Raw genomic sequence first — 13508 nt, forward strand, 5'->3', positions numbered from 1 at the left:
GTGAAAGCAATTTTAATTTTTTTTTATTCTTTAACAACCACTTGATTGTAACCTGAAAATCCATCCATCATTGACATAAGCTCTGAACCGGTGATCCTTTGCAACATGGCTTCCATATTTGGCAATCCATAATTATCTTTTAAGGAAGATATATTGATATTCCTGAAATCAACACATAACCTTATATCTCCATTTTTCTTTCTTATTGGTACTAGATTAGATACCCAAAAAGAATGTTTGATAGGCTTTATGATCTGAGCATCACTTAACTTGATCAATTCTTCATGCATTTTGGGAGCCAAGGTTGGATTTATTGGCCTTTTTTTTTGTCTAAAAGGCTTAGCATCTAGTTTCAAAGGGATTTCATGTTGAAAGAGATCGTCCCTATAGGCCTTTAGATCATCATATGACCATGCAAACACATGTCTATACTTCCGTAGTAGGTCTATTAGATCTTTCTAATTTTAGGAGGCAATTTCTTACCAATATATACCCTTTTAGGTGTTTCCTGAGTTCCCAAGTTCACCTCCTCTAAATCATTGGCATTATATCCATTAGTGTCCATTTGTGACCTATTTTGGTTGTCAAAAACAGTTTCTAAAACAACTAGACCTTTCAAAATTTTGTTTGTCTTCAAGTGCACAACTTCCTACCCAAAAATGGTATCTTTTCCATCTATATTTTCTACATAAGTTGCACAATCAATTTCTTGTCCTAACAACATATGCTCACAATTCAAAAATCTCATAATATCCTTATCATCTTCAAACACTTGCCAATTCTGAACATTATCAGGGACAGAAGGCCTAGTTTGAATCTCAATTTTAGAAACTCTAGCAAATGTGATACCATCAAGTTTTATTGCTATGTTTGCTAGTAAATATGTCATTTTATTATTTGTCCTATCCTTCCAAACTATCCCAAATGAATCAAAACATTCAATCATGACCCATACTATATTTCTATACTGTTTTAATCTTTTATTCTTTGAAACATAAGCACTTCTTACTTGGGATACTACCAATTCAAAATCTCCTACAAAATGTAAACACTTTATCCCATGCTTATGAGCTAATCTAAGACCTAACAATAAAGCCTCATACTCTACTATATTGTTAGTACAAGGGAACTTTAATGTAAAAGAGAATTTGTATGTTACCCCTGCTGGAGATATCAACAAAATGCCTGCACTAGATCCATCTTTGTAGCATGCACCATCAAAAAACATAGTCCATAAATCACCCTTGTCTATTTTTGTGTTCACTTCCATTTCCATCTGAGACTTATGCTTGGATTTCTCCAAAGTTAGAACCTCAGCTCTGAATGCATTAGTATCTGTATCCACAAAATTTTTCATGTTGTCTTCTACATCTTCCTCTATCATGTATATACTCTTAGGCTCCCTATTGACTTTTATCAAATTTCCCTCAATATTAAAAGTAGCAAATGACAAATCACACTATAGAGTTCCTCCCATGGCAGCACTCCACTTCCTAGATAACAACATGCCATACTGAGGCGGAATATCAAGAACCAATACACTCGTAGTAAGTTCGTTACCAGGATAGGCTGCTAACCTATATGGTAAAGAGTTAATAGTACCCATGACTGTCACTTCTCTTTTATCCATAGCACAACATCTTCCTTGAGTTGTATCCACCTTTAAACCTAATTCCTTCATTATTTCAAAAGGCATCACAGTATTGGAAGCACCAGAATCAATCATGCAATTTTTTAATGTTTTACCATTTACTATAATGCTCAAGAAAAATGGTTCAACATTTCCCAAACACTGATTTACAAAATTATCTAAAAACATTTGAGGAATTTGAGAGACAACTACTTTAGCTTCATTGTCCTTTACCTTTTCTTTACTGCTTTCTGTGGGACTGTGATTTTCATTACAATCCTGACTTACTTTTACATTAGTATTTCCCAACCATGCTATAGCTTTATTTCAGTGTTCAAGGATTCTTAGCAATTCAGACAAAGGAACCTTAATAGTAATCTGAGATAAAATAGCAAGCATATCTATGGAAGAATCAAAAGGATTATCATTAGTCATATTCCTTTTCTCATCTTGTTCATCCAAAATGTTCAGAGCATGTTAATGACTCTTATCATGTTTTGTGATGATCTTTGATACCTTCTCATCTATTTTTTTGGCGACATTATTTGAGAATTCCATGTCTTTAGGATTTACCCCTTTCTTTTGCTCCCACCTTCTATTAGTAAATTTAACCTTCACAGTAGGAGCTTCTTTAGGTTTCACAATTTCCCCCTTTTTAGGATCAGTTCCTTTTATGAAGATACTAGCTCCCTTATCACTTTCATCTCTCTGAGGCATGTTTCTTGTCTGAACCTGAGCTATCATATTAGCAGTAATTTGATCAATCTCTTCCCTAGAAGGTTTTCTTAGTGTTACTTCTTCCTTTGTATTTACCATGTTACACACATTATCCTCCACATCACTCTCATCATAAAATACTTGTTGTTGTATGACATTCTAAAACTGTCTTTGGTCATATAGATCTCGATCACAATCTTCACAGTCAGAATAATGTGATTCAAACATATTACATCCTACATCATCATTGTTTTCTTCCTGCTCATGACATTTTTCTACTATAGTTTGATTTCTTGGGAATGACAATGCTACTGCACAAGATTCAGGAGAATGGGGTAATTGACATGCAAAAAACCATGTAGGTTCAACTAGAAAATCAAGATCATCCACCAAATTTATAGAATTTTTTAATAAAGGATCAAGGGTCATCTTGTTGTTGTTATTCTTAGGGGGAGGAACATTAGGTTGACCATCTTTCCAAGTAGTGTTATAAGGGAAGTTTTGCAACCTATTCTGTCTATTGAAATTGATTGATAAGGGACCTTATTGTCAGTGGGATTCCTATCATTCTTTATCTGAGGCAGATTTAGGTTCTTTATAGCATTCAAAACTTGGCTTATCTCAATAGGCTCTTGCTTTTTTCCACCTACATTTTTGTAATCCTCTTTTCTATTTCCCTTGTTACCAAACAACCTAGGGTCATCTCTTTTACTTTCTAATCTCCCAGAGATCCTTAAGTTATTCTCTATATTTATAGCAATCCTGAAAGTATCCCTTAAGGTTCTAGGTTCCTTGTCCCAAAGTTGGTATACCATCTTACCATCAAATGCATTTAGATAAGTGATTAGACATACCTTGTCATCAATTCACATAGCTTGCATTAGCTTGTACATTCTTTTCTAAAATCTAGTGTTGAATTCAATGATAGACTCATTTGGCAATCTCTTGATGTTATTGAATTCACTCAAAATGTAACTCTAATTTTGTTTGTCACCATACTGCTCTTTGAAACAATATTCAGTTTCCTTCCAGTCCATAATGGATAGTTCAGGAAGCCTTTTGAACCATTCTCTAGCATCTTCAGTTAATGATTGAACAAACAACTTCATTATAACATCTTCAGCTTCAACCTCATAGTCACTCACCATATCTAAGAAACTCCTCAAATGATCTTCACAAGTGATGGCATTGTTCCCAGCAAACTTAGGCAACCTTTTTCTCATTTCTTGAGGGATGGGGTTAGGGAAACTAGGGATTCCCTCAAAACATATTTTCCTATATCCCTATAATTTAACCGGTCTTCTTTGCAAATCAATCTTAGGATGATGGGGAATATTTTTCTTAACATTGTCCATGGTATTACTAGTGCTAGCATCACCAACATGCTTATTTAGATCTACTTTCTGCGAAAAAGAGGATAAGAAAGAAACAGGTACCTTAGTGGTATTTTGATCTACATCATTAAATCCACCATCTACAGTACCCTTAGGCCCCGTTTGGTTGCTGGAATATGAGTGGAATAGGAAAACGAAATTAGAATATGTTTTATATTTGTTGTTTGGTAAGCTCAATCGAAATTGGGAATAGGAAGACATATTCCAATTTTGCCCCTAAAATGAGCATATGTCTATGCCAAAAAATATCTGTTATTGGAATAGGCCATTTCCATTCCCATTTCGATTTTCCATTAAAAAAAAAATTTAATTTTAATTTTTTCAAAATTTTTTGAATTTTTTTTTTTTGAATTTTTTTTTTTACTTTTACTTTTTGAATTTTTTTTGTTAAATTTTTTTTAATAACATTTTTTTAAATTATATCTATTTGTTTAAAAAAATGAAAATGAAAATGAATTAACTAAAAAAATAATAAGTTAAAAAAAAAATTAGAAAAAATGTTTTTAAAATTTCAAAACTTAACCTTATTTCTATTCTATTTTTGTACAACCAAACAATAGATTAACATATTCTCAGTCGAATTCCAAGTGCACCAAACATGATTGGAATTGCCTATTTCTATTCCCATTCCTCATTTCCATTCCCATTCAATATTTCTATTCTAATTTTCTATTCCTATGCCAGCAACCAAACGGGGCCTTAAGCATAGCTGTAAACTACTTCTTAGCAATTTCCTGGAATTTGATCTTATTGTTCATCTCAACTATTGCAGCCTCACTTTCTGCAATCTCCAATTTCTTAGCTAAAGCATCCCTTTCTCTCCTTCTCTTCTCCAATTCAATATCAAAAAGTGACATGGAATCATGGATGTAAACTATCTTCACTAGCTCATTACTCTTAATACCAATCTCCTTTTGTTTTCCTTTATCCTTAGCACCTACAACAAGTTCCACATTTTTTACTTTATTAAATTATCAACTTCTAGAGTAGTATAGTTCCTAATTTGATGTACTACAAGTCCATCTAAATTCATTTTCTGAGTTTGTAGCAAATTCTACTCTTGCTTCTTAAGTTGTTCAGCTTGTTCCACCATCTTAAGCTACCCAACACTAGATGCTATCTCATTTTTCTTTTTTAAAGCCGCAATTCTCCTAAGTAATTATTTTTTTTCTTCATAAGCCTTCATGACCTTTTCTTCTCTTTCCTTTCAAAATCTTCTATCAATAGCTTCTTGTTCAGAAAGTTGTGCTCTAAAAATTTCATTCTCGTCCGGATTAGGGATAGTAAACTCAGACCCAAATGTTTTCTTATCATTAAAACTTTCAGGTTCTAAGTGTCTAGGTCTCATTTTTTTAGGAGAATAATCTGACAAGAAAGGATTTGTGCTACACTGGAAAAGTTTGTTACTAGTCCTATCCTCAAGATTAAGTGTGTATGGTTGTACAACCTTTTCCTAACATATCATTTTAGGGGTATTATAGAAATCATCATCAGACAAAACTAGGCGAGATCTTGAACCTTTGGAGAAATGCTCCCTTTCAACAGTAGAATGGTGAGTATTATTTTTCCCTACTATTTGCTCTTGTGAATAGCTTCCTTTCTACATCCGACTTCCCTTCACAGCCCAATTCTCTCTTCCTCTAGGAGGGAGATTAGTTTTTAATTTGATTCTCGAGTTTTTCCTAACATTTGCCTGTGTATTCTTTTTATTTTCCATAATTGGGGACAACAATTTTCAAAAACTGATATTAGTTAGCCATTTGAGTTGCAACCCACCCTATCAAAATGGGAACATTACTAAACAAATGACAAATGCTTTAGTGACAATTTTAGGCAAAATGTATACAAATTCCAAATCCATAGGAAACTTCAACATGAAATGCTTGCATTAGACTCTTCCTAAGGGAGACACAAATCTTAAATGATACACTAATTGATGACAATACTAAGTGTTCCCCAGTAGAGTTGCCATTTTTTCCGTGTTTGAAACTATTGAGCAACAAAATACTCAATACTAGAAAGATAATACCCAAATAATCTAAGGATTAGCCAAATCCTATAGTCAATTACACAAGTAGATCATCCGGACCTAACTTCAACGAAACCAAGGATGATTTCCTAATCTTTAGGCCCTACTAAACCAAGGTGGGTATACCTAGGATGATTCTATTGCAAACTATGGTATGAAATCATTTTAGTTTGCTTTTGATTCTCATCTGTTACCCTTAAGCACATACATAGTTTGTCAATCTCTTTAAAGCTCTCAAATCTATATGTATTCCCTATAAGTAGATTTGGTCATAATTCTTCTTGAGTTCACAAGCATTCCTGAAAATAGCAGCTACCTAAGACCTAGAAAACTGAATGTGAACAAGTGGTGACCAGCATTACAACCCTGAACAAAATAGAATAAGAATTACTTCAAAAATATAGTTGTTTTGACATATAGAAATAGATCAACTCTCAATTACCACTAATTTTGTTACCAGTGCCTCATCCATTGGGCTAAGATTTATATATTGGTGGGAGATCTAGTTCAAACAACTTTTGAATGAATTTATCAACAATAATCATCCATTTCCATTCTTACAAAATATCCTTTTCATAAACTCATCAATTCTATTAATCTAATGAAGCATTTATATAATTCATTGAATCAGTGGCAACAATAGAGTCAATACACAATCCATCCAGATTGCATTCAATCATATGAACTTGATTAAAATGATCTCAAAATAAACAAGTTTATGGAATGGAGAAAGAAAGTGACAACATAGAAATAGTGTAAATACTCCTTATGCATTATCCCTTTTCAAATGACCAATACATCAACCAATAAAGTCTTAACCAAACCCATTGAATTCAACTAGTTATGTCATACATCTATATCAGCAAAATACTTGAAAGTATCTGAAAATACTATATGAAAATAAGGACCGACTGTACTATTTTTGATACTTCAAAAATACATCAATCTCTGGACCATCACAATGCCTTGAAAACTCATTTATATAGCATGAGTTGCAACAAGCAAAGGGAAATTATAATTGACAAGTGTCCCTCTACAACAATGAGTATAACAACTTTACTCCAAAATATCTGGACACTTTAATTCAAAAAGAACAAAAAAAAAAAGTCATAGATGACAATTAGAGCATAAAATCTTCAAATTTGTCCTTTTCTCTAACTGCTCCCTATTGGCAAAGCCTTTATTTCTGCAATTTTTTTCCAAACAATGACTTCTCTTTTAGTGGGCCACTCACATGTCTTGTCTATTGTTAATTCATTAACAGACTTTTGCCACTTGGCATCAGTAATCACTCTTCCTTCTGTAGTAAACCTATTCAATTTAGTTTCAGTTTTGAATAATGTATCAACTAACTCAATAAATATACATTCATCAATATCATCATGGAAAATGGATGCCACTTGTGGCAAATCTACAATATGATCAAAGGAATTAGACCACTCATTGAGATTCTTTACTTTTCCATTAGAATCAAGAATAGAAAGAATTAAAGAATGAAAACCTTTTGTCAAAACCTTCATTTTACTTTGTATTACTACCTAATTTCCTATAAAAAATTGCAACAAATCTTTCACCTTATCCATACCTTCTTTCACACTAATAAATTTATTTGGAAATTCTGGCTTTTTGGCTAACAATGGTATCAATCTATCAAAGAATTACATATATGGTCCCCATTGATGGAAAATTGAATCAAACCATCCTATTGCATCCTTGCATACCTATTCTGAAGATTACAAATTAATGAATGTACTATAGGCATCTTGAGATATTCTTTCCAAATTACTTATCCTATGGCTTAATACATTCATCACAACACTTTTCTTAGTTTCATTGTTAGATAGAGGAGTATTTGTTTCTACATCCACCATTGGCACTGTTACCCCTATAGGTATCTCATCTGTCTGAACCTCTGTGGTGCAGGAGCACCTATCAAGACAATGAAGAAGACCTTGGTACCAGATAAAGACAATGGAGAAAGGACATCTTTGAAGATTAATTGGAACATTCTAAGGCCAATAATGGCATATTTTAATGGACAAAGTACATTGAAGGTCAAAGGTCCTGATAAAGCCCTATGGGCAACATAATGTAATAAAATGGCCAAATGAGCCATAAGTGATAGTTGGGAGTATTTTCTTGTTTTAGGCATTTAATAAGGTCATAGGACCAATTCCAAGTCAGTAGCATAAGTTAGAAGGTTAGAAAATGCATAAAAACCATAGTTTGCAATTTGAATTTTAAATCCAAACGGTCACATAGTGTTTTGGAGGTAAAATAGTAACTTGTTATTTGTTTGATTAAATAAACATTTCCAACCAACTTGGTCAATTGGGCAGGTATTCTAAGGTCTATTTAAGATTTCTCAGCCATATGAAAGGCAAGAAAAACATTGGTATGTACGGAATAGTATAGAAATTGTACGGACAGCCAAGAATTGAATAAAAGTTTTGAGTTTTCTTGCACATTTGAAGCATATTTTGGTGGTGTAATCTTTCATTCATGTTGGGAAAGTGTTATTAAGAGACTTTGAATTAGAATTAATACATTTCTTAACAGGTTTAAATCTTTATTGCTGCTGTCACGCTGAAAGTCACAGTTTTGCCTTGTTTAACATGAAGAAATGAGGGTTCCATCCAATGTGTACTCTTATCTGCTTCTTGGGATGGAACCCATAGCACTAACATGCCCAATTAACCTCTAATATGCAAGAAAAGTGAAGATTTGCAGGTTATTGTGAAAGAAATGCAAAGTTGAGTGCTGGAAGGACTAATTTGGGTACCCAAATGAGTGCTAGGTGTTATGCAGCCGTACATCTGGCTTAACAAGGTATACTTTTTATTTGATATTCTTTGAATAAATGATTATTGGATGGTGAATCCTAAGTTTTAGATCCTGGAAGTGTGTGCTTGACCTAGATTGGTGATACCTTTGATTTTGAGTGTTTTAAGGCTTGAATTTGGGGGTTTCATATCAAAAGTCCTCATAGGATGAAATTGATGATGAATTTTTCTAATTAGGCACAAAATATGATGAATCTATGAATTTGGTGGAGTTGGGATAAGTATTTTGCATAGTTGCTTTGTAAAACCTCATGTTTTACCCTTGAAAAACAGTGACAGTCATGATTTTTGGCATATTTTTCCAAAGGATTCCATATTAAGTTTTGAGTATGTTATAGAAATCCCAAAAGGGTATCTAAAAAGCCTATTTATTTTCTTGGTGTTTGGAAAGTTTCAGAGAAAAATCAAGAAAACAGGGTCTGCTGATCTAAAGAAGAGAATAGCCTAGTAAAGGGGAAAATCGGTCGTTTTTGTATCTACCAAATATTTGTAGGTTTGGAAACCTTAGAAAAATTTTGTTTGAAGTTGTTTAAGGTGTGTAGAGGTCGAGGAAACACTTGGTGAAGGTAAATCCAAGTTTGGAGTCTTTGGTGGCATTGTGTGCATTTGGGAACACCATTGAAACATAGGGGTTTGGGTCCATATTGTGCTTGAATTTGCAAGTTTGTGGGTAGATCCTTCATCCTCTACATCACTCTGCCTCTACAATGTGCCCTTTTTCTTCCACTTGCCTTGGTGCTTGTTCTGCTTGTAATGCATTCTTGAGTTGTTCCTTGAGGGATATTATTTCTGCTTCCAGATTTTGAATTTTCTCCTCCAACTCCTCTATTCTCTATTTTTGTACATGGCTCATTTTGAGCTCTTCTTCATACATCTTTCTAATTTCAAGACACTCATTGTACACTGCAGCTAGCTTATCCTCAATTTCATCCACCTTTACCTAATTCATGAGAGCAAAATTTTTAACCAAGCTAGAGATCTCTTTCCCAGTAGTCCCTTCCAATGTCCATACAATCATATTGCCCTATGCAGTTTCCTGTATATCCATCATTTTGGGTTTCTTGGTGTCAACAGCCACACTCCATACTGCTAGGGTTTTTGTGTCTATGTTAAACCTTGACCCTCTCTTAAATCATTCATTTCTATTGTCTTCATAACTTATAGCCTTGTCTTGTATTCTCATTTGATCCAGAACAAAGGCCCTCTCAATATCCCAATGTGGTATTAGAATCATACCACTCCTATGTAATAGCTCTCTAGCTTCTGTAGAGGTTATTGTTTCACTTTCAAGATCATAGGCTAACAGTTTTTCAACTAATTCCTTGTTTTTCTCTAGATCCTCTCTAGGCATGAGACTTAAAGTGAGTTCATTTTGTTTTATTTTATAAAGAAAACTTTTAAACTTCGATGATTTGATGAAATCATCATCTTCCATAAACTTTTTAGATTGAATAAGCCTATCATCCAATCTTGATGTTGCAATCTAAAGATCAGTAGAGGCCTTCCCTGCTTCTGTAGCCCTTTGATGTAAATAATTTTTCCTAATATCAGCAAAATACTCACTATTCCCTGGCATTACTTGTAGGGCTCTACTTACCACTCTTTTAGGGATGTGCATTATTTTTTGTCTTTTATTTCCTTTTGGCACCCAAGTTGAAGCTGATGGTTGCTCCTCTTCCAACTCAATCTCCAACTGTGTATCTGGCTTAGGGGATTCTCTATTTACAATGGCTTCCTCTCCCTTTGGCTCATGTGGCATTTGTGACATGATATAATCAAAATTATCCACCATTTTTCTCAAGTTATTAGGATATGGAATCTCTATATAAAAACCCTTAAAATTAGGGTTGGTCCTCTTCAAAGCCTCCTCTACAATCCTTGTCTCTTCATATTTCCTTAATAACTCATTAGCCTCCCCTATTGCTACTATGTTGGCAATTAAGTCCTCTACAGGGATTGGCTTGCTTAGAGGTAGGATGTATCCCCTAATGGCCTTGACATCATTGGTAATGTAATTGTTAGGGTCATATATCCTATAGGGCCCAGTAGCAAATTTGTACTAGCCTAAATATTCACTCAATTCCTCAGATGCGTTCTTTCCTATTTCAAAATCTCCCACTTTAAAGGTTCTAGAGACAAAATTAGGCTTGTGCAGAGAGGGAGGGATCATTTCTTTATTCATCAATAAAAATTGCCAAAAGAATTCAATAATGGCCAATCTAGGGGGTAAATATTTGGATAAAAGGTGAGGAGGTTGTGGGCATGCATAGATTCTCATCAAAGTGCACTCTTTGAATAGAAAGATGCTTCCCTAGTTATGATCTAATTTTGTTTTCTCACCTAAAAATGAGGGCCTAAGCAAAGTCTTCAAAACATTTGGTGCCCTAAAGAAAGTATGATCTAGTTGCCTCATGATAACAGAACTAAATAAATTGAAAAACACAAGTGCATTTGCATATTGAATGTTTTTATCCCAAATTTGAGTCTATAGTTACATAGGTAACTCACCAAATTCATCAAAGGTCTGATTAATGAAGTTCAAGCTGATGTAACCAATGTTGTGATACAGAATAAGATGCATCAGCAGTGAGTAATGGTGGAACGTAAAATTCTTCAATTCTCCCTTCTTTGCACTAACAAGCTGATTGTGCATATTGTCTATGATAAAGGCTACATAGTCATACTCCTTGTGGTGGAAGGGGTCCTATATATCACATTCCATCAAGAACAAGGAGCCATTGACACAATCATCTACACCATCACTCCCTAGAACTTTGTGTAACCCATATACTGTGTTCTTGAAATAATTTTTGAATCTGCTCAATGGAAAAAAATCCCCCACCTTCTTTGGAATCAATCCTGCCTTTTTCACACTATAAGGGATGTGTGGTAACATTACATTATTTACAAGATAAGTCTTATTGCTCCCGAATTTCCTCTGTAAGTCTTCTAGGTCAATAGGTACATCTATTTGTCCTTACAATCCAAAAGCTTCTATAAAAGAATTTCTATCCAGTGTGCATAAAAAACTCCCATTATGTCTTTGAAAAGTCCTGGTAACTAGATTGTAGGAATTTATCAATGCTTTTAATAGGTCTACATCAACAAATACTTCTAGAAAAATCAACTTGGCCATGTTTATGTTGCATGGGTTACAAATTGATAAATTTTATATCTTGTTCTAGTAGAAATATAAAAACAAGTTGAAACCATCAATTTTGGGGCACTGTGCATCCCTAACCATGAAATAAGGGTCCTTGAAAAGTGGTCATTAGCTGAGATAACATTCAACAACCCGGGAAGAAGTTTCAACCAATCTTCAGCATGCCTATTGGGCTTCCTAACCCTTGATTTCTTCTCAGTCTTAATAGCGGGTTTCTTCCTCTTTCCTTCTACTATGACCTCTACCACATCATCACCCTCATCTTCAACTTCTACTTCTTCTTCAGGCACTTCTTCAACCTTCTTATTAGCCATCTTTTCCACAATTATGCTCTAAAACTCTTTACACAATGACACAAGATACACCAAACTCTGCAACTTTCAAATTTCAAAATGGAACAAGAAACTAGCTCTTTGAAGTGGAAAATATTCTGACGTTCAATCAAATCTTTGATGTTTTAATCATGCAACTACCAGCTCTTTTAATAAATTTAGCATGCACGAGCTTTAAAACCATTCATGCAAGCTATCAACAAGGTATATCGATCGTGAAATTTGATCTTGTCATACTTTTCAATGTTTTATTTTACTTGGCTATGACGATTCTATCTTTTTTTCTTACCTGGTATGACACATCAGCTACTTTATTTCAAATTATTGTCCTCCACTCTTACGCTGAGTTCAGATCTCCAATCTTCTTACCCCCGAAGACACCCCTGGCTAGCCTTTACACTTCCTGGGTGAGTCTTTAAAACATCATAGGTGTAGAAGTGTTAGGGCCTTTTAAAACACTGCATTGAAATTTCTTTTACGCCTCTATGCAACCCTTTACATTGTAGGATCTCAAACCTTCTCAATTGGAATCTTTGTTCTTACAATTCAAAACCTGCGCCATATGAGCGTTAAACCTTTTATTATAACCTTAGTTTACCTTTCACAATCACACGCATATTTTGCTGCTTGAGATATCGTAAGAATCCTCATATCCATCCTCCAATCATACGCGCAAAGATTAACCGATGGCATCATAAGGCCTTTCACCTTTTCTTTGTTCCTCCTTTAGGCTTCTCCGAGTTAGCTTGAATCTCGTAATACTGAAAAACCTTTTGAAATTCATTCCTTCACTTCACCTTTTATGCTTACACGCTCAAGCCTAACTCATAACCATGAAGAAAGGATGAAAAAACTCTTCGTTCATACACTTATCGTATAAGCATAACGGTGTAATGATAAACTTCACCTTTCACTAATTAACAACCCAGATTTTTAGCATAAACAAAAAGAAAACAACATCACCGTTGATTTTAGGCACATGCAAAATAGGGAAGCTAAGTCATTTGCCATGCGGGCTGGGCCCATCTAACCTAGATGATGTGTCACCACTTGATTTGCTTACACAGGGCCCTTCTGACAACTCAACAGGTCCCACTTTTGAAATGATCAATTCTATAATCTAGCTTTACAGTTGCTCGCTAGCCTAAAGATTGTATACACGTTAACACAATTGCATCACACCTCTGCTTTTATGTATCCACTTTACCTGTATGATCATAAAATAATTTATGCACTTGTAAACCATTCCTTTTCCCCATACCGGGGTATTACGCTCTTACGCTTAGCACGTAAATGCGTAGACCTCAACTCAACACCTTCTCGCCCCTTTGCTTAACTGCTTACCCGTATCCCCATAAAGCAGCATAACACACATCCTTCAAGACCTTTTACGATCACAC

The sequence above is a fragment of the Cupressus sempervirens genome, chromosome 6 (genome assembly GCF_028749045.1).
Source record: "Cupressus sempervirens isolate cs-2001-9-10 chromosome 6, ASM2874904v1, whole genome shotgun sequence".
NCBI lineage: Eukaryota > Viridiplantae > Streptophyta > Pinopsida > Cupressales > Cupressaceae > Cupressus > Cupressus sempervirens.